Genomic DNA, 20000 nt, shown 5'->3' on the forward strand with positions numbered 1-20000 from the left:
TCCTCCACCTTCTACGGTGCTCAAGCATTGCTTTTACTCGCCGTCTTGTGTACGGGCGGCGCACGAGTAGTCGGCCCGCAGAAGCGTTTCGTAAAAGGGATTACAAAACCAGAAGAGAAAGGAGAAGCGAAGAGAAAGAAAGAGAGAGAGAGAGAGAGAGAGAGAGAGAGAGAGAGAGAGAAAGAAAGAGAGAGAGAGAGAGAGAGAGAAAGAGAGAGAGAGAGAGAACGCGCAAAAGAGAGCCGGCGTAGAAGAGACATTTGGCATATCCGGAGAGGCAAGTTCTCCGGAAGAGACGACAAGCGCTAGACATTGATTCGAAAGGAAGGAAAAGGAAAAAAGAAAAATAAAAGGGAGGGAGAAAGAGAACGAGAAAGAGTGAGGGAGAAAAAAAAGCAGATAGAAAGAAATAACAAGGAATAGACTACTAGTATAGTACGGAACGTATCCGCGTGTATATGTATCACTGATAACCCATAATAAAAGCTCGAAGCCCATTCGTTCATTCGTTCGTTCAGCGCGCGCGCGCGTGCGCGCGCGCACGCGGAGACACGCGGCCGCGACGCGGAATTAAAAGTGCACTTAAAAAGGTTAGCGGGATAAAAAAGGCGCGCGCGCGAAAGGATAAGAGAAAGGAATAGGAGCCACCTCCGAGTCCTTGAGAGTACACAACGGGTAAAAGTGCCGGCAGCGTAGCACCGGAGCGGCAGCCGGTTGACCCTGGACGCTCGAGTCCGCCGTGCTAGTCCCCGTTCAAAAAAAGGAAAAAGCTTCTCCTCCTCAACGAAGACGTTTGCGACGAATCCTCGAGCCGATCGAGCTAACCCGATCGTTTAAGCGTCCCCGTACGATCGATCTTACTCGTGAGTACCCGGAAGAGCCCACGCTCTCGTGTGTTGCGCGCGCTCCACTAAGAGCTACGAAGCACGTGCTCGCGACCATGAAGAACGGAGGACCGAGAGGAACAGCTGACCGAAGATAACGACCTCCATCCTCGTTCCCCTACATCTTCGTCTTCGTCTTCGTCTTCTTTTTCTTCATCTTCTACCGTTGCTGATGCCGTTGCTGATACCTTCTCATTCTATCTTCGAACAAGCCGAGGAACCATAGGGATAAATGTGCCCAGTGAGAAACGTCCGATTTCTATCGAGTGTACAAAAGTGACGCGTGTGCCGATTCAATTCCACGTAAACCGAGTTATTATTCAAGTGGTCTCTGTGCGCCCATCAGTATACACCGGTGTGTTTCAATGTTTCACATCACGTGCCAGCGAGATCGCCGTCACCGTTGTCGTCGTCGTCGTTATTACGAAGCACCGAGGATGCCTCGAGACTCCTCGAGAGAATCCTGAGGGACGTGCGTTTTCGATTCAACCGACGTTAACTCGGATATTTAGCATCATTGGTAGCGATCGATCTTTGGATCGATCGAACCCCGGCAGCATCGTGGAGGAATTAAATTGTGAGGTGAGACGATATAGATTAAGTATTTATGATATAGTTTTCTTTTTTTCCTCCTTTTCTTTTTTCACTTTTCCTTTTTCACTTTTTTACTCTTTATAAGTCCCTTTAAATGTCGTTGAACACGTGCAAATAATTGTTTTGATTCTTTTCATCGATGAACGATATATTATCGATTAGTGATATCGATATTCTAAGAAAATAAATCGATAGATATTTTTCAAAGGTAAATCAAAACGCATACCGAACGATTCTCTAACCAAATTGTTGCAATATGTTAAATTTTTGGCAAACACGTGTGTTGCCATCGATTTGGCACAAGCTCGCTCGTTTAATGCTAGAGCCAAAATAAATTTGACATGCCTGATCTACCTACTTCATTTTGCCAGACACAATAGATCGTGCGTTAAATTAAAATTATTAAGTACGGACATGGTTCCAATTCGATGCCAATGACGCGAGGAAATGATTTGAATGACACCACTTCATATACCTATATTTCGATTGTAATAGAATCATTTGTAATAGAAAAACATTATGTGTAAAACATATATATATATATATATACATAGGGAGATATGCAAGACCTTTTCTTTAGAAAACACGCGTATGCAATCGTGACTAAATTTTCAAATCTGGTCATCCTAGTTTTAACTTGTTTCGCAACGTCATCCACACCAAATACGGCGATCGATCTCTTCGCGTCGAAGGATCTTTACCATTATCTTTTTTCTTTTTTTCTTTCTTTTTTTCTTTTGCTTTTTTATTTCCTTTAATATTTTCATCCCGATCGAATCCGACCTTTTGGTATCTATAATTTTCTTTGCACGACATAATATCGCGTTAAACTTACCATTTTATAAATCGTTAAACGAATCACATTACCAATTAATACTCGACCATCGATACGTTAAATTTTTCATTACGACCCGTTAAAAAATTCTTTCGAAGGTAAATCGTGAAACTCACTTGCCGTTTCCTCGATCGTATTTTACCGTAGTTGGTTAATACCATGGGCAGCGTCAACGAAACGACAAATCGTCGAGCCATTGCGGACAATAATAAGGCGATTCGCAAAGCTGGCACACCGACATTCCGATCTTGTCTCTTGGGTGTAAGACTTCGTGTAAATTAAAAGGGACCGGACGTAATTGGGAATAAAAACGAAAGCCTCGATAACTTTGCCCCGATGGTTCCTATCGACTTTGTAGAAACGTTGACAATGAAAGAAAAATAAAAAAAAAGAAAGTAATAAAAAAGGAAAAAAAAAAAAAAGAAGACAAATCGAAAGTATAATCTCAATAAAACGTATTATATTATAAATATTGCTATGTTTGATCGTTTTACGTATCGACATAATTCTTTTTCTTTTTTCCTTGCATCAGTAATTGTTTACTGATAGATAAGATACGTATTTGCGTCAACAAATTAAAAAATTATGCATTTCTTAGAACTTCGTACAAAGTGTTTACCGTAAATATCGATAATTTTGTCATGCAAATGTAATATCTACCAAAAGGAAAGAAAAAAGAAAAAAATTTTGATCTACTTTACGAAAAACAACTACGATTAATTTTCCCTATTTCGAAGGAAAAATGAGTTCCTCGGTAGTTCGTAAGCAAGTTTCGCTTTCTTTTCTCTTTCCTTTTCTTTGTCGGTATATACGCTTTTTTTTTTACATTCCGACAAGAATACGAGTGAACTTTCTCTCAGAAAATCTTCCGCTACCGACCAATTCCATGGAAATATAATGGAATAAACATACGAGATAAGAGAGATTATATTGACGCATCGTAAAGGCAATTCTTACGCTTCTATACAATGTAACCTACTACTTCAGTTTCCTATTAAATGTTTTTAATATATTCGAGACAATGGGAAAGAATTGGGAAAGAAAAATTCGCGAAAGAAATAACTCGAGTATATCCGTTTATAATTTAACTCAAGGGGTTAAGGTAAAGGACCATGAGCATTTCGCGTAATCGGTGCGATAAATCGGAGCTCTCGAAAGCACAACGATTCCTTTTACGTCGACTAATAATGCCGAGGCATTTCAGCTTGATGTCGAGATTACAACTTCTCACAAATCCTATAGAAATTCTATTAACCATTAAACCATTAAAGTATCGATATTCTTGTTTACTTCTTTCCATTTGTTTATCAATCAGAAGAAATTTTCATCAGAGACATTTTTTATTTAGTTTTCATTCGTTTGAAAGAAACTTAAAGATTTGGAATTGACTTCATCTCTATTTTTTTTTCTTTTTTCTTTTTTCTTTTTTTCAATTGCTCCACACAATATACGCACGCTCGTATTTATTTTGTATCCTTATTTTCATTCATTTATATCTATTTTCATCGTATCAATCATTCCCATAATATTCACGTAAATTTTATTTATTTCCTCGCTAAGTCAGACTTCGTTTTTCCTTTCACATTTATTTTTATCGTTTCGTATTTTTTCTTTTTCTTCCTCTTTCTTTTTTTTCTTTTTTTTTTTTTTAATTTTATCTTTAATTAATTAATGTTTATATTACATAATATATATTTCTCCCGATCCTTATATTATTATTCAATAATTTACATTTATGCATATACGCATGACATAAGTATTTTTTTATTACGACAAACGTAATTTCTAGTTCTCTTTCTCTTTGATTTTGCATCATGATTTATCTATGTATCTACCTATCTATCCATCTATCTATCTATCTATCTATCTATCTATCTATCTATCTATCTATCTATCTATCTCTATAGAAAATTTCTATCGTAGTGCACGCGTAATGTTACGCGCGTTACGATCGACTTGGTTGGCGGCAATGGGACAAGAGTGTGATGAAATAACCGGATAACGAGAAAAGGAAACGTCTCTAATATCGTGGGTCGAAGTGAAATTTTAATCTACAACCATGCACCGCCACCGCCACCGCCGCAGACTCGTTCTCGCAATAAGGCTCGAGACTTCTTCTTGGGGATATAATTCAAGTTCAAGCGAGCCACGGTCGTTCTATCGTCGTTCGTGTGCATGTGTCTTTTTTACTCTTTCTCTTTCTCTCTCTTTTTATCTCTTTCTGTCTGTCTATTCGTCCATCTGTCCGTCCGTCCGCCTATCTGTTTTCAATTTTTAACGTTAACTTCATTTCTATATTCCTAATACCAAGTTATAAATCCTGTAAATTTTAAATGCCCGTTTGTCTCACCATTTTTTTATTATACATTTCGTTTCCTTTTCTTATTTCAAATTATTCACGTATAATATTTTTATGCTGATTGTGTCAAGTTCATTCTGTCGTTTTTCTTCTTTTTTCTTTTTTTTTTTTTTTTTATTTTATTTATTATCACGACGTACATACGTACATAGGTAACGTAATAGTTGTACATTAGTAATGAAACTTGTTCTCTTTCTCTCTCTTTCTCTCTTTTTAGTTTCCATACGTCTGTCTATTTCTCCCTCTCTCTCTTTTTCTCTCTCTTTACGTTAAGTTGTATATGTGTACGATTACGCAACGCTCCTTTTTATCTTAGTCAAGAGGGGGAGACAGAGAAAGAGAGGGAGAAAGAGAGAGAGAGAGAAAGGAGAGAGAGAGAAAGATAGAAGAATAAAATGAAAGGCAACGAGAAAAAAGCATAAAGAGGAAAAAAAGAGAGAGCGAGCGAGAGAGAGAGAGAGAGAGAGAAAGAGAGAAAAAGAGGGAGAGAGAGAGAGAATATAGGAAAGGAGGAAAAAAACACGAGAAGGAACGGCGTGGTCGTCCTCATCATCTCGTCGACGGCTCTCTTGCAACTCGAAGAGAGAAAAAGCGATCTCCAGTCAAGGTCGAGCTCGCGCGCGCACGTCTTCGAAAGGCGTCTTTGCGTTCGCCATTTCGTATTCACCTGGGCATTATCTCCCACCCTCGCGACTGCATAGAGAGGATTGCATTCGCGCGCTCTCGTCGTTGGTTACAAACGAAAATCACGATCGGACTTGAAAAGGTGAACCGGTCGAAATTCCGGGTTAACATTACTCTTTTTCTTATCCTTCCATTTTTCCACTTTTGCACTCTTTCTCTTTTCTTATTTCGTCGAATCAACCTTCTCTCTCTCTCTCTCTCTCTCTCTCTTTCTCTTTTTCTCTTAAATATTTTTTTGACTTTCGGTCTATAAAAAAAAAAAAAAAAATAAAAAAAAGAGAGAAGGAGAAAACAAGGATAGGAAGAATGAATTCGTCGAACGTGAGAAAGGCAATCCTTTCTCGAGACGTCCTATCTTTTTTTTTTCTTCTTCTTCTTCTTCTTTTCTTTTTTGTTTTGTTTTAAAACGTCCAACTTGTCCTCACAGTAACAATAATTAATTTCTTATTATAACGTGTTTATTTCCTTTACGTATCTCATTCAACGTTCACTTCTACGTATCTTCGCGAGACTCAATATAAGATTTATAAGACAGGTAGCTGCATGTATATCTAATCGCGAGATACCAAAGAAAGAAGAAACAAGACTCGTGAGAAAAGAGTATGAATTTGGTCGTCCACCTTCGATTCGGTTAGATGGATAGAAAGTTATGCAGTTAGAACGTGAAATGTCACGTGATTTCGTAATCATCCTCAAAGGTCGCGAAAGAATAAAAAGTCATGAAAGAAAGAAAGACGACGACGACGACGACGACGACGACGACGACGACGAGGATGACGACGATGACTATAGCTGGTCGTCGCGTAGCTCGGTTTTGAATCTCATTAAGAGAAAATAATTAACGAGGAACCGTTTGAAAAGAATTTTTCTTTTAGTTTCTAAATGGAATCCTTCGCGATCGATCGCGAATTGGATATCTTGAATTGCTTGAATCAAGCAACGATCAAAAGTAAAAAAATAAAAATGGATTCGTCGTAATAAAAAATTCTCGGTTTTTCTCGAACGATTCCACATCGTTGAGTTTTGTTATTTTTATAATCGTCCCAATCACCAACCTGTAACCTTGATATTCGATTATATAACGCACTTCCTATCAAGTATATGCTTTGTAATACTAATGCAAAGATAATTGTTGTTTTGATATCTCTAAGAAAAATTCAGTACCCACGCACTCTTCCTCTCTCTCTCTCTTTCACACACACACACACACTCTCTCTTTCTTTCTTTCGTAATTATCGAATTAATTTGATAACGACGAATCAAAACACGGAAATAGTATTTTATGCAATCGATGATGAATGAAAAAGTGGTAATAGAAAGGTACGAGATATTTTATTACGAAAGATATATTCCTGTGAGTGATGACAAACGTTGATAGATTAATGAAATTTTTTAATCAATGACACATTAATTTTTATATTTTGACATGACAGAGTATTTATATATTAGAAAACGCAAATGTATTCCGTTCGTAAGAATATATATATATATATATATATATATATATATATATATATATATGTGATATATCAAGGAAATGATTGTTAAAATTTACGAGAACGACGAAAATCTAAACGACGTCTGAAAGAAAAACTGATTTGAGAAAAACGTCATGAAATTTCTATCGTTATTCGTAAAAGTCCACGAAACCATTGAATGTATCGTCTTCGAACCGGCACCGTGGAAATCGATCATGAATCACGTCCAATTGAGCGTACCCTTTACGTAAGTCGAATTTAATGGCGCTCTTCTTGCTATCGAACTCGCGCTGTTTCTTCGAATAATTTTCTAGCTATGGCTTGAAGGGAACTAAAGGATATCCTGATCGGTCGAATGGACAAAAGAAAAGCTAGAAGAGCGCGTCTCCTTCGTCGCGTCGCGGAGAGATTAACGATTGAAGTTACCAAGGAACGAACGAACGAACGAACGAACGAATAAACGAACGAACGAACGAACGATCGGAAGGGAAAAGTTTGTAAGAAAAACTTCCTTCCTGGAAGTTGGCTTGCGTGTTACCTTTCATTCCGTGAGCTCCCTCTTAGAGCGTGCACGTTACGCGCGTTACGCGATAATCGCGCGAACGAGTTGTCACGATCTCTCGCGTTCTTTATTTGGGTCAGAGCCAGAGGAGGTTAAGAACCGGGATTATATCCTACCAGACTCTCCTCTTCGCATATTCTTGCTAACTTAAACGTGCTATAATAAACAAGAGAAGCAATAACTTGGCGTATTTGTTCTCCAAACTCATTTCCCGAGTGTAATCTTATGATAAGTTTAGTCTCACTTATGTACCTGCATGAATAGTTATATATATATATATATATATATATATATATTTGTGTATGTATATACATATGTATATATTATAAACCTAAGTAAAGGTATGTATGCGTATGTTCTAACATAAGTTGAAATATAGTATAGAAGGAGCACCTCTCGATACGCGTTTTGATAGGCACGCGAAATTCTCGCCTTGGCTAAATTTAGATTACGATTTATGCGTTGACTAATGATAGTAGCCGATTATCGCGACGCGATGCCATTAACGTAGGTATTACAAGATAACCGTAATCAGAGTGCTCGGATAAGTGACGTATATCCAGTATTACTACATATGAGTATATACGTAGATGCTTATATGTGTTTTTGTTTATATGTGTGTATATGCGTATATATAAGTATATACGTAAGCGAGCTCATCGCTCCGCTTGATCGCTTCTCTCTCTCTCTCTCTCTCTTTCTCTCTTATTCGTGCCATTCGAGTCTCCAAGTACTATATCGAGTTTATGAATGAACGCTTCCGAAGCCATAAAAATAGCCGATGGCTGGTTAAAGTCGACGATATCGCAAATGACTTGAAATTCGCAATGCGTTGTTCTATCCTTCATTCTCTTGAAAAAAAGAAAATTCCATTTGACACCAGCCTCGGTTTCATTTCTTTTTGTTTGACGTCCGTATATACAAACTAAATCGACAACGTGATTATCAAGGACATATTTCTTTCCCTCCTTTTTCTTCCTATTAACCCGAAATTGTATAATCTTTTTTAAACATATAATTCTCGCTCTAGAAACTACGAAAATTAATGGCAATTGTGTGCCCCAGAAATTTTTTACTTTTGGAAAGTTCTATTATTCTGTTGAAATGAAATTACGTAATATTAGCTTAATTTTGGCATTCGGTTTCTTTTCTTTTTTTTTTTGTTTTCCTTTCTCTCTCTCTCTCTCTCTCTCTCTCTCTCTTTCTCGCACTCTCTCTCTCTCTCTCTCTCTCTCTCTCTCTCTCTCTAAAAATAGATTGGAAGCTCTTGCGATTATCTATCTATCTTTTCGGCTCCTTCATGAACTCTGTTAACTTCTCACGCCACTATCTTCATTTTTATTTATTATAAATTCTATTATATATATATACATATATATATAATATAGAGTATATTACATCGTCTTATGATTATAATTCTCCTTTATCTGCTTCATTTAGATATAGAGAACATTTGTGATACACGCAATGCATTCCGTATCTTTTTTCTCTCTATCGCACATTTGCTTATCACTTCGTTACCATTGTTCTATTATCATATCTAATAACACTTCCCTTTCTTTCTATAATTTTCATTTTTCATTATAATATCTTATTAATACCTCATTTCATATTACTTTAAATTTTATTTCATACAATTTAATCGATCATTATAAATCTTATATTTATTTTTCTCCCTTATCGTATAAAGACTATATACTTACCTTAAATCAGTATAATAAATTTTTCTCATTTTACGACCAACGTGTGCGCAATATACATGTATATGTACATATATATATATGTATATATATATATATATATATATATGTATGTATGTGTGTGTGTATGTATGTATGTATGTATGTATAACAGAATGGAAAAAAAAGAGAGAAAGAAAGAGAGAGAAAGAGAAAGAGAGAGGATAAACCGCGTTAAATGAAGTTGCAATTAAGAGAACTAAAAGCTACGCCGGCAACTACACTTCTCAAGGCCTCGGCCCGCGGCGAAGCGTACTTCCGCTTCTGATTAGCTTCCTCTTTTCCCACATCGTCCTCCCGGCCTTCTCCGTCCTCCGTTCCTCCCACCGCCCGTTCCACGGATTCCCTTCTCTCCCTTTTTCTCTTTTTTACACTTTTTTCTTGCCCCCCAACTCCCATCACCCATCTCTCTCTCTCTCTCTCTCTCTCTCTCTCTCTCTCTCTCTCTCTTTACTTATCTATCTCTATTTCTTTCTCTATCTATCTATCTATCTATCTATCTATCTATCTATCTCTTTCTCTCTCTCTCTCTCTCTCTCTCTCTCTCTTTCTTCTTTATCTCTTACAGTCTTATCTCCCACCGTGGGAATCTGCGCGTGCAATTCGCACCGTGAGCTCAACGGAGAGGAAGTTCTCTATTCCCATTCCTGTTCTTTTACGTTTCTTTCTATACTTTGTGAACCACTCGATGAGCCGACATTCGATGCGTTTCTCTCTCTCTCTCTCTCTCTCTCTCCCTCTCTCTCTCCCTTCTTCATTTCTTTTCTCTTCCTTTTTCGAAGTCGTTGACTTATTTGTAATGAAATTATTTTAATGGCATTCGTAGACGATACTTTTATATGTATCTTTAAACCTGTTCTATTATTTATAAATCATTGTACATTTATAAAATGTAAATATGTCGTTTCTATTCATTCATTGGACATTTTCATTGAAAAAATACCCTTTTTCCTTTTTTTTTTCTTTGTCTTCTTTTTCTATATCTTCTTCTCTTTTTCTTTCTTTTGGTTTTTTTCTTTTTCCTTTTTTTTCTTTTTCATCTAATGAATACCTAATCATACAGATTACAGATAATTTTTCGCTCTCTTATCCCTTCTCTTTTAATTGGAAATTATTGTCTGTTAATTGGCATTTAATAGATATACATTAGCAGAGAATGTTTCTTTGATTGAAACGCACAATATGTCAAGGTAACATTTATAAAAATATATATATATATATATATATCATCTTATTTTTACTAAATAAAATTATTTTGAAATTAATTGTACAACAGATAAATCAAATATTTCATTCTACCTACATACATACATACATACATACATACATATATACATACATACATACATACATACATACATACATATATACATACATACACATATACATACATACACATATTTATATATATATATATATATATATATATATATATATATATATATATGTAGTGTTTTTTTCACACTAGACAAGAAGAATGTTAAGAATTGTGTAACACCGTAAGGCTATTAAAAGGCGTCGGCGTTCTATTCCTGGTTTAGAAACGGCACTACCGTCTCGAACCACGTATTCCTCGTGTTCGCGGCCAGTAAATTATTGTGTCGCCGAAGAATCGATCGAGTGATTTTAATGGGATAGGCGAAAATGTTCCACTCGCGGTGGATATACTTTCACTTGGCTCCGAGAAAGAGAAAGAGATAGATAGATAAAGAAATAGATAGATAGATAGATAGTTAGATAAATAGAGAGAGAGAGAGAAAGAGAGAGGCTCACCGAATTGGACTGAACGTCGATTGCATAGCTCGATGAAATTTCTGACAATTGTACGAAATATAATATTTGTTTCCCTTTTTCCTACCCTTTCTTTCTCTCTTTCTCTCTCTCTCTCTTTCTCTCTGTTCCTCTTTAAATATCAATCAAATGGCTCGTTTGCTACTTCGTAACTTCTCGTAAAAAGAGAGAAGAAGGAACAAAAAAAAAAAAAAGAAGAAAAAAAAGGAAAAATAAGGGACTAATCGCGTTTTCGTTTAATTCAATACGCAAACAGGCTTAAGTAAATAAGGCTAGACGACCGTCGTAATTGCACAGGTTGATCCTTGTCTATATGATCGCTAAATTATATCATCGCAATCGTCACGAGAATAACTCACGCGAGTACGTTTACCCTTTTTCGTCGATCGAAACCGAACCATTCGACCTCCTGCATTACGATGCTTCTCTTTGCCTCTGACATTTTCTCTTTCTCTTTCTCTCTCTCTCTCTCTCTCTCTCTCTCTCTCTTTCTCTCTCTTTCTCTTTCTCTTGACGATACCAAAGTATGTAATATTGGCTAACCTAAACGTGGAGAACGTAAAAGTGACGAAGCAATCAAAGTATCGACAGAAAAATTAGTAATTCGTAGCACGAAAGAAAGACGATAGCTCGTTTACGTGTACCATCTTATATTACACTCTCTTTCTATCTCTCTCTCTCTCTCTCTCTCTCTCTCTCTCTCTCTCTCTCTCTCTCTCTTTCTCTATCTATCTATCTCCTTTTAGTCGCCATAATAGGAAAAGAGACACGGTCTCTCTCTCGTGGTATTTTCCTTCGTTTCTGGCCCGTTCTGGCTCGTAGCAATTGTAAATCTTGAGAGTGCTGGGCCGGGTATAAGTCGGGTATATATACACGAAGCGGAGTAACAGCCGAGTAACAGCGACAACGTGTATATACTTCTACCTCCGCCAACCCTTTCTACCTTCCCTTTCACTTTCATCTATCGCGGGCTCGCGCGCACAGCTCTCTGAGGCCCCCATCCGACGACCAAGACTCGCGCCCGCCCGTTCCTCGTTTACTCGTTCGTGTGCTGCGTATTCGCTCTTCTATGCGTCTCTTACACCTCTACTATTTTATACTCTGTATATTTGACTACTTTGTTAATGGGAAAGAAAAAAAAAATATATATATATATGTCGTTCGTTCTCGTTCATGTAGAACGTAACACGACATTATTTATGTTCTCGAGAATAATTATAATATTCTTACATATAATATAACGAAATTGTATAAAATTACTTTGCAGAATATATTATGTGGCAATATTGAAAATTATTATCTGATAAAAGCTTCTTATGTATGAGATAATAACATTTTCAAACAAGTTAAATGTTTTATTTAAATGAAAAATCGAAAGAAATGTATTTCTTTCTCTCTCGCTCTCTCTCTCTCTCTCTCTCTCTCTATATATATATATATATATATATATATATATATATATATATATATATATATGTATAAATCTAAATAATGTTCTTTCGAATAACACAAAAGATATAAGTGCTCGTAAGGTCAACAAGGTCTTGAAATCCCTTTTACAATGGAAAAGTATCGTTAACCAACGAAGATATTGTAAAGAGACAACTAAACTATCTTCGACATTGACAAATTTGACGTTTTATATTTTCAAATTGTACAATGTTATTATTAAGATTCTTTTAAACATTGATAAACGTTTGAATATAGAAAGTAAAAGAAATTTAGAAGGAGTAATTATATTTGGACCGGTACAGTAAACAGTGTGAATCAAGTGTACCTTCAAAGAGTTACGACCATGGTCCCAGGGATCTCGACCCTTTCCTTTACGGTGAAAGTGTTCCAGTTTTATGTTTGCCTCGTAACTCCGGAATAATTTAACGAGGAAACAAGTGTAGTCGTTATTTATTACTCGTATAAATATTATCAAAATTATATTTCGAAAGAGAGAGACAAAGAGAGAGAGAGAGAGAGAGAGAGAGAAAAAAGTAGAAAAAGTAAAAAAAGAAAATGAAAAGAAATGAAGAGAACTTATAAGTTTTGGTACACTTACGTACTAATACGTACGTCTTATTCAAAACTCTTTTGCCTCGCTCGTTTTCACTCGCACACACACATTCACAAATACGCGCGCAACAAGCTAGCTAGACTTTCTTGTATTACTTACGTACTTACGCGTGCGTGCGCGCGTACCTAACCGAGCAACATCGACGTCGACGACGTAATTTCTCCTTCGCCATTGTTACTCCAAACGATCTCTCGCAATCGTCCTCTCTCCCCTCTTGTGACATACGCTAATCATTCATCCCGGGCGCTCGTTACGTCGCATGGTGGAACGAACGACCCAAATAATAATTTTCTTATCATATTTATTTCTTTTTCCTATTTATTGAAAGAAAAAAAAAGGGAAAAGAAATTAATATTTCGCATTAAAATTCTTAATTTCGTGCAAATTTCGAATTTTTAATTCGATACAGGGTAATTATTAATCACGATAGAACGACATTGCGTCGATCTGATCATTTTTCTATTATACACCTTTTTTTCTTCTCTTTTTTTTTATTTTTTATTTTTTATTTTTTTTTTTATTTGCCAATAATTATAATCTTTTAATTCTAATCCGACTCGATACTTTATTATTTATCATGACAGCTTGATGTCGACATAATATCATTGATTACGGTAGCTTTATGTCGTATCACATATACCTACGATTGTTTTTATATATGCCCATAATGACTGCATTAAATCGAAGAATGATAATTTCAATTTCTGTAGAATCATTAAAGACACGAGAGATGATTTTTTTTTCTTCTCTTCTCTTCAGTCAAATAAAGAAAAAAAAAAAAAAACGAAGAAAAACGTAGCGCTCTTTCTTTCTTTCTATCTCTCTCTTTGAACACGTGTAAGTGCATTTGTGTGCACTATTGCATGCATGCTTCTAACTCGGTACGTGCATACGGGAACACATATGACATGACGACCGGTCCCCACCCACACCCACAATGTGAGATCATTGAGATTACGTAAGTGTCTAGAACGCGGCGTGGACGCGCATAAAAGTATCGTGTAGCAACGTGCATACCGTCTCTAAACTAGAGCCTTTGGTGATCTCTTTCTTGTACTTATTAACAATAAGGGATGGACGCTCACTAGGATCTCACCAGGATTTATACCTATTTATCAAACATATCCATTTCTTCTTTACCGAAAGAAAAATCAAAATTCTAAATGATCTATTACGATACGAAAAAATTATAAATTCTTTTTACGGAAAATACTCGCATATATATATATATATATAATATTTTTCATATCATCTCATTTATTTAAAGAAAAATATTTTATGCCGAATAAATATTTGATTTATTTTTATATCAGGATCGATTGATTTCATTAGAAAATTCTTTTGATAGATTACGTTTAAATATAATATTTCTTTTTTTTTGTTTTTTCTTTTTTTTTTTTTTTTTTTTTTTTTTTAATAATCCGATCACTAGAAACGTTAATTAAAGATGAAAAATATTCGAAGAAAATTATTATGGACTATTTCGGTTAGATAACGAGCAAGAATGAAAGAAACATTTGGCCCTTTCCACTCTTCTTATCTTCTCTCTTTATCAGAACAGTATGTATATGTGTAGGCGTGTGCGATTAGTTCCTAAGGTCGGTGCGTAAAACTATCGCGTATAAGTATTATTGAACGCACAAATGTTTTCTTGAAAGAAAAGTAGTTTATATTGTTTGCATTATTTTTAACGAGACGATCATATCTGTCTGTCAACTTGAAATATCATACTCACCATAAAACATTGATCGAGGACGAATGTGACGATGCAATGGGGTTATTACGTAGAATACATACGATTTGATATAGTTTCATCGAAGAAATACATAATTATGAACGAAACTTTTAATCAATTATTATTCTCTATAGAACTTTTAAGAATTATTGTTCTTCGAATTAATAATATAAATTTTAATCGAAATTCGTATAGACAAATTTTCAAATGTTATCAGAAAGTACATCTGAATAATATCAATTATTTTCTAATGTTCTTTATAAACATATTAATGATATATTAATGACGAAATAAATATTTTATGAAATGTGAATCATGGTGAGTTAGGACGATGTTCTAATATCTTTGAATATAAAAAAAGAAATTTTGTCGAAATATTAAGAACGAAATGTTCCTTTTTCTTTTTTTTTCTTTTTTTTTTTTTTTTTTTTTTTTTCTTTAATTTTATCATTACTCATCCCTGACATTCGTAATGATACATTTGAAAAATGTAATTTCACTCTATATAATATAATCGATAGGTTAATACGGAAAACGTCTATGTATATCCAAATATGTATAACATATTTTATTTTTATTTTATGGTGATGACTATGAATCATTCGTCCATAAGGATTACATATGGTTGTTGTTTATTCGCGCTCGGTTGCTTGTGACTGTATCGCTAAACGACGATTTCCGACGAGTTACATCGGTTTTTTCAAAGCGTTATGCAATCCCGTCGATCCTTCCTGCCTCTCTCTCCCGCTCTTACCTGCGAATCCTGTTACGGTGACGGTGCAGAGAAAACTTGTAGCAGTCCTCGAGACGACGATTATTAGCGCGGGAATGATGATTTCTCATGTCCGTATGCCGTCGACGCAGATACCTTTTTTTTTCCTTTTTCTCTCTTTTCTTTTTTCCTTGATGAGAAAATTTTCTCGTTTCTTTTTATTTCTTCGATACGTAAATACGTTCAGTATTTAACTAAGAATATATTAATCGACGGAACGATAGGATTGATCGTACACGTGGACTTTTTTATATTTTATCCGATCAGAAATAATACACATATACATACAAAATATGTATACAATACATACACAAAAAATATACATATCGTCATTTTATAGATTAGTATCAAATTCTATATAATTTGTTTTTCAAATGACAATTTTCATTTGTCACAATTTTATTACATTTTTATTTACATTTTCTACGAATATTATTCCCAAATAAAATATATCTCGTATATATATATATATATATATATATATATATATATATATACATATATATATATATATAATACAATACATTTTCTCGCCACGTATAGTGTATAATATCGTTAATTATTATTGATTATCGATGATACATTGATATTATAATCAATAGATATCAGACGTATATTTATTTCTATTAAAAGAAAAAAAAAAAGAAAAAGAAAAACTTCTATCGATCATATAAATTTTCAACGCATATCGAATGACGTAAGGATTGTACTATTTCTAAATCTGCTTGATCTGAGAACGATAAGATCCAAATAAATTGGGATCCCATGAAATCCTATGATAGGTAAGTGTTTCTTAGGGTTAACTTAGGAAACTCGAGAATGATCCAAGGTTGAGGCACGTAATTGTATCGTCCGTTTCACGACGTTGTTGACTAAAGCCTCGTTAACGCGCGGCTAACATACTTGGATAAACGAGTGCGAAATGAATAGAATCGATAATGGCCTTGTAGAATTAATCGATATACTACATCGGTAGTTAGTATGACAAACGTAATTAGAATATTTTTTTTCCTTTTTCTCTCTTTCTTTCTCTTTCTCTCTCTCTCTCTCTCTCTCTCTCTCTCTCTCTCTCTCTCTCTCTCTTTACCTATTTACTTATATATATTGTTACGAATATCTTTAACATAAAACATCAAACAAATTATTTATTTTGGCACCTACCGTAGCGAAGAATTGATACACCTATAACAAAAATGCAAACATATTTTTAATGTATGAAAATAATATACCTCGTGAAATCGAATAAATTTTCTTAGACCGAACAAAGTAAGTCCTTCGAATTTTTGAATAAATATAAAGAAATTAGATTATAAAGGTATGCGTAGAATTCATCTAGCATACTGATTTCTTCATATATGTTAAAAAATGCGGATTACTTAACTGTATTAAAAAAAAAAAAAAAAAAACAAAGCAAAAAAATAAACGAATTGAATGTCCTTCAATGTATTAATATTTTCATTATAATTAAGTTAATTCCCCTCCGCCCCCCTCCCCCCCCCCCATTTCACCTCAATGAATATTTTTATATTACTTTTTCTTTTCTTCTTTTTTTTTTTTGTTGTCATTACTTTCTTTAAAAAAAAAAACAAAAAGGAAAAAACAATTTAATTATTGGTAACGATTCGCATAAAATTTCTTTAATCTATGTCCGAGTCCTTAATGACTTATGCAATTAATTCGACAGAAACGAAAAAAAATGAAATATTGCGAAAGAGAAGAAAAAGAAAGAAAGAATCAGAAAAAAAAGGAAAAAAGAAAAGAAAAAAACAAAACAGAATTTAATAAGAGATAGGTATATAATCGATCACATCTTTAACATTGTTTTCACCTCTGACTCAATTTATTATGAGAGAGGAAAAGATTCATTGGGAGACCAACTAAACGACGAAATGTAAAATGTGTAGAAGAGAGAATGAGAGAAAGAGAAAAGGATAGTAAAACGCAGTAGTGGTAATAGGCTTCTCGTGAAGCAGTTGGTCATCGCTCGACGTTCCTCGTTTCCGCCTGACTCATATTATGAGCGTGTGCAAGGCCAAGCCAAAAGCAGTGGTCTTGACTTTATTAAAACGCGCTCGCATCGTTGCCATCAAAGAGAGATAGACGTAAGAAGAAGAAAAAAAGAAAAAAAAAAGAAAAATAGAAAGAGAGAGAGAGAGAGAGAGAGAGAGAAGGAGAGAGAGGTAGTCAAGAAAAGGATGAAGCGTTCGCCTACGCTACGCTGAAAGAATATACTAGATAGGTATCGCATCTGCAAAGTTCTTCTTTGTTGTTGCATCGAGATCAACGTGCAGAAAAGAACAAAAATCGTACATAACGTACGTGTAAATAATAAATATTTCGCGAGAATTGTCATGAGCTCTAGCGTAATGATATGACACAAATGATGTCATGAATGAAAAGACAAATAGAATGAAAAAAAAAAAAAAAAAAATAAAAAAAGAAAGGAAAAAGAGAAGAAAGGAAGAACGGGAGATAATGAAAATCACGTGTCAAGAAAAGTACCGCGAGAAAATTATTAAGATAATGATAATTATAATGTTAAAAATAAAAATGTTCAAATTGAACTTGTACGTAAGCAAATTACTAATTATCTAATTTCACTAGCGACGCACGCTTTAATCATACCTGCATATACATAATATATATTCAGTGTGATAATAAAAACAACGAACTTTAAGCTTTAAGCGATAACCAGGTAAAAAGAAAAGGAAACAACAACAACAAAAAATAAAAAAAAAAAAAAAAGAAAAAATGTATGGGAGAATGAAAGCACAAGGAATTGCAAGTGTAAAGGAAACAAATATTAAATGGAACGGAACTTGATATAAAGAAAATCAAGAACTGTATGACAACGGGACGATAAGAACGGTACGATGATACAAAATATATAATGCAAAGTACATCACTTGAATCAACGATCAGAGTACAACTGATGACTAAATAATAGAGAGAAAAAGAGAGAGAGAGAGAAAGAGAGAGAGAGAGAAAGAAAGAAAGAGAGGGGTGTTGGAAGGAAAGATATCATTCTTTCATAGAATGCACGTGAGCAGCAAACGCATGCGGACAGAGCGTAGGCGTATGTAGATCTTTAAGTAGTGAAAGGTCATCCGTTTTAACAGTCCTAGCAGTTATCGGATTTTTAGCACCTTGATGACTAACCCACGTAATACATCTCTCTTTCTCTCTATCCATCTATTTGTCTATCCATCTATTTATTTTTCTCAATCTTTCTCTCTCTCTCTCTCTCTCTCTCTCTCTCTCTCTCTCTCTCTCTCTTTGGCTCTCTGTCTCATCTATCTCCTTCTCTCTCTATTATCGACATTATCATCGTATAATTGACAAACGAGTGAAAATGAGATAACGACGAAAAGACACACTTCTCAAAGAGATACCGAGGATGGAGAAAGTTGTCGATAATTTAATACTTACGTATGTTGCCTCGATGAGATCCTCGTACGATACTGAAGAGAATCCTTGGCAGCGATCATAACCACCGATGTTGTGTCTTTGAGGACGAGAATGCCCTTTGAATGATATATCGCAGAGAGAAATACAGGACGTCGTTCATTTGAAAGAGAAAGAGAGAAGATTAGAAGGATAGAGAGAGAGAGAGAGAGAGAGAGAGAGAGAGAAAGAGAAAGAGAGGGGGAGAAAGAGAGAGAGAGAGAGAAACGATCATTTGTTACGTAAGAGTACGTATGTAGATATGCCGTGTGTTTAGTATTGTATATAAAGGCCATTATGAAGAGAAAGAGAGAGAGAGAGAGAGAAATAGAGAGAGAAACATTGTTATTTGCGTTGTATGCTACGTACACGTATATTTATGTTTCTTCGATGAGACAATGAGAAAGAGAGAGAGGGAGAGGAGAGAGAGAGAGAGAGAGAGAGAAAAAGAGAAGGAAAGAAAGAAATAACAACATCGCTATAATCCAACGCAATCAAGATTTTTCCGTCGATCTTTAAATCTTTAAGCTCGACGAAAGAAACAATTTAAGAGGAACACAAAAGGAAAATTAAATGCAACAATGATATTTCGTAAAAAAGGATGCAATGTCCTTATGAAAGTTAGCTTATTTTTTGCCACTCGAAAGTCATTCGTTTCCGGCGACTTATAGACGCGCTAGATCCGATAATAGTTGAGAGAAAAAGAGAAAGAGAGATAGAGAGAGAGATAGAGATAGAGAGAGAGAGAGAGAGAGAGAGAGAGAGAGAAAGAAAGAGAGAGTATCGCGCATGCGCGATACGCGAGCATGCCCTTCGGATTCGCGATGATGGAGCGTCTATTAGAGGAGGCGATTGTTCTTATATCTTATATAATGAATGGATCATGTAACTAGTCGCTTCGCAGACTCGCTTTGTGGAGCGGCCGATGGGGATAGGCGAGTTGAAAGAGAGAGAGAGAGAGAGAGAGAGAGAAAGAGAGAGAGAAAGAGAGAGAGGGACAGAGAGGGAGAGAAAGAGGTCGGGAAAGGAAAGAGCGCAAATGTGCACAAGAGAGAGAT

The 20000-nt window shown here is 35.1% G+C and overlaps 1 protein-coding gene across 3 annotated transcripts in view; it reads left to right on the forward strand.

Annotated features, from left to right (window-relative positions):
• Positions 1-20000, forward strand: part of LOC124424464 (transcription factor Ken) — a 32752-nt gene that overhangs the window by 3160 nt on the left and 9592 nt on the right. For all 3 annotated transcript variants that reach the window (XM_046963548.1, XM_046963549.1, XM_046963550.1), the window contains one exon: positions 1-1466. This exon is cut by the window's left edge. The gene's annotated coding sequence lies outside the window, so the exon portion shown is untranslated. The remainder of the gene's footprint in view (positions 1467-20000) is intronic.

The sequence above is a fragment of the Vespa crabro genome, chromosome 5 (genome assembly GCF_910589235.1).
Source record: "Vespa crabro chromosome 5, iyVesCrab1.2, whole genome shotgun sequence".
NCBI lineage: Eukaryota > Metazoa > Arthropoda > Insecta > Hymenoptera > Vespidae > Vespa > Vespa crabro.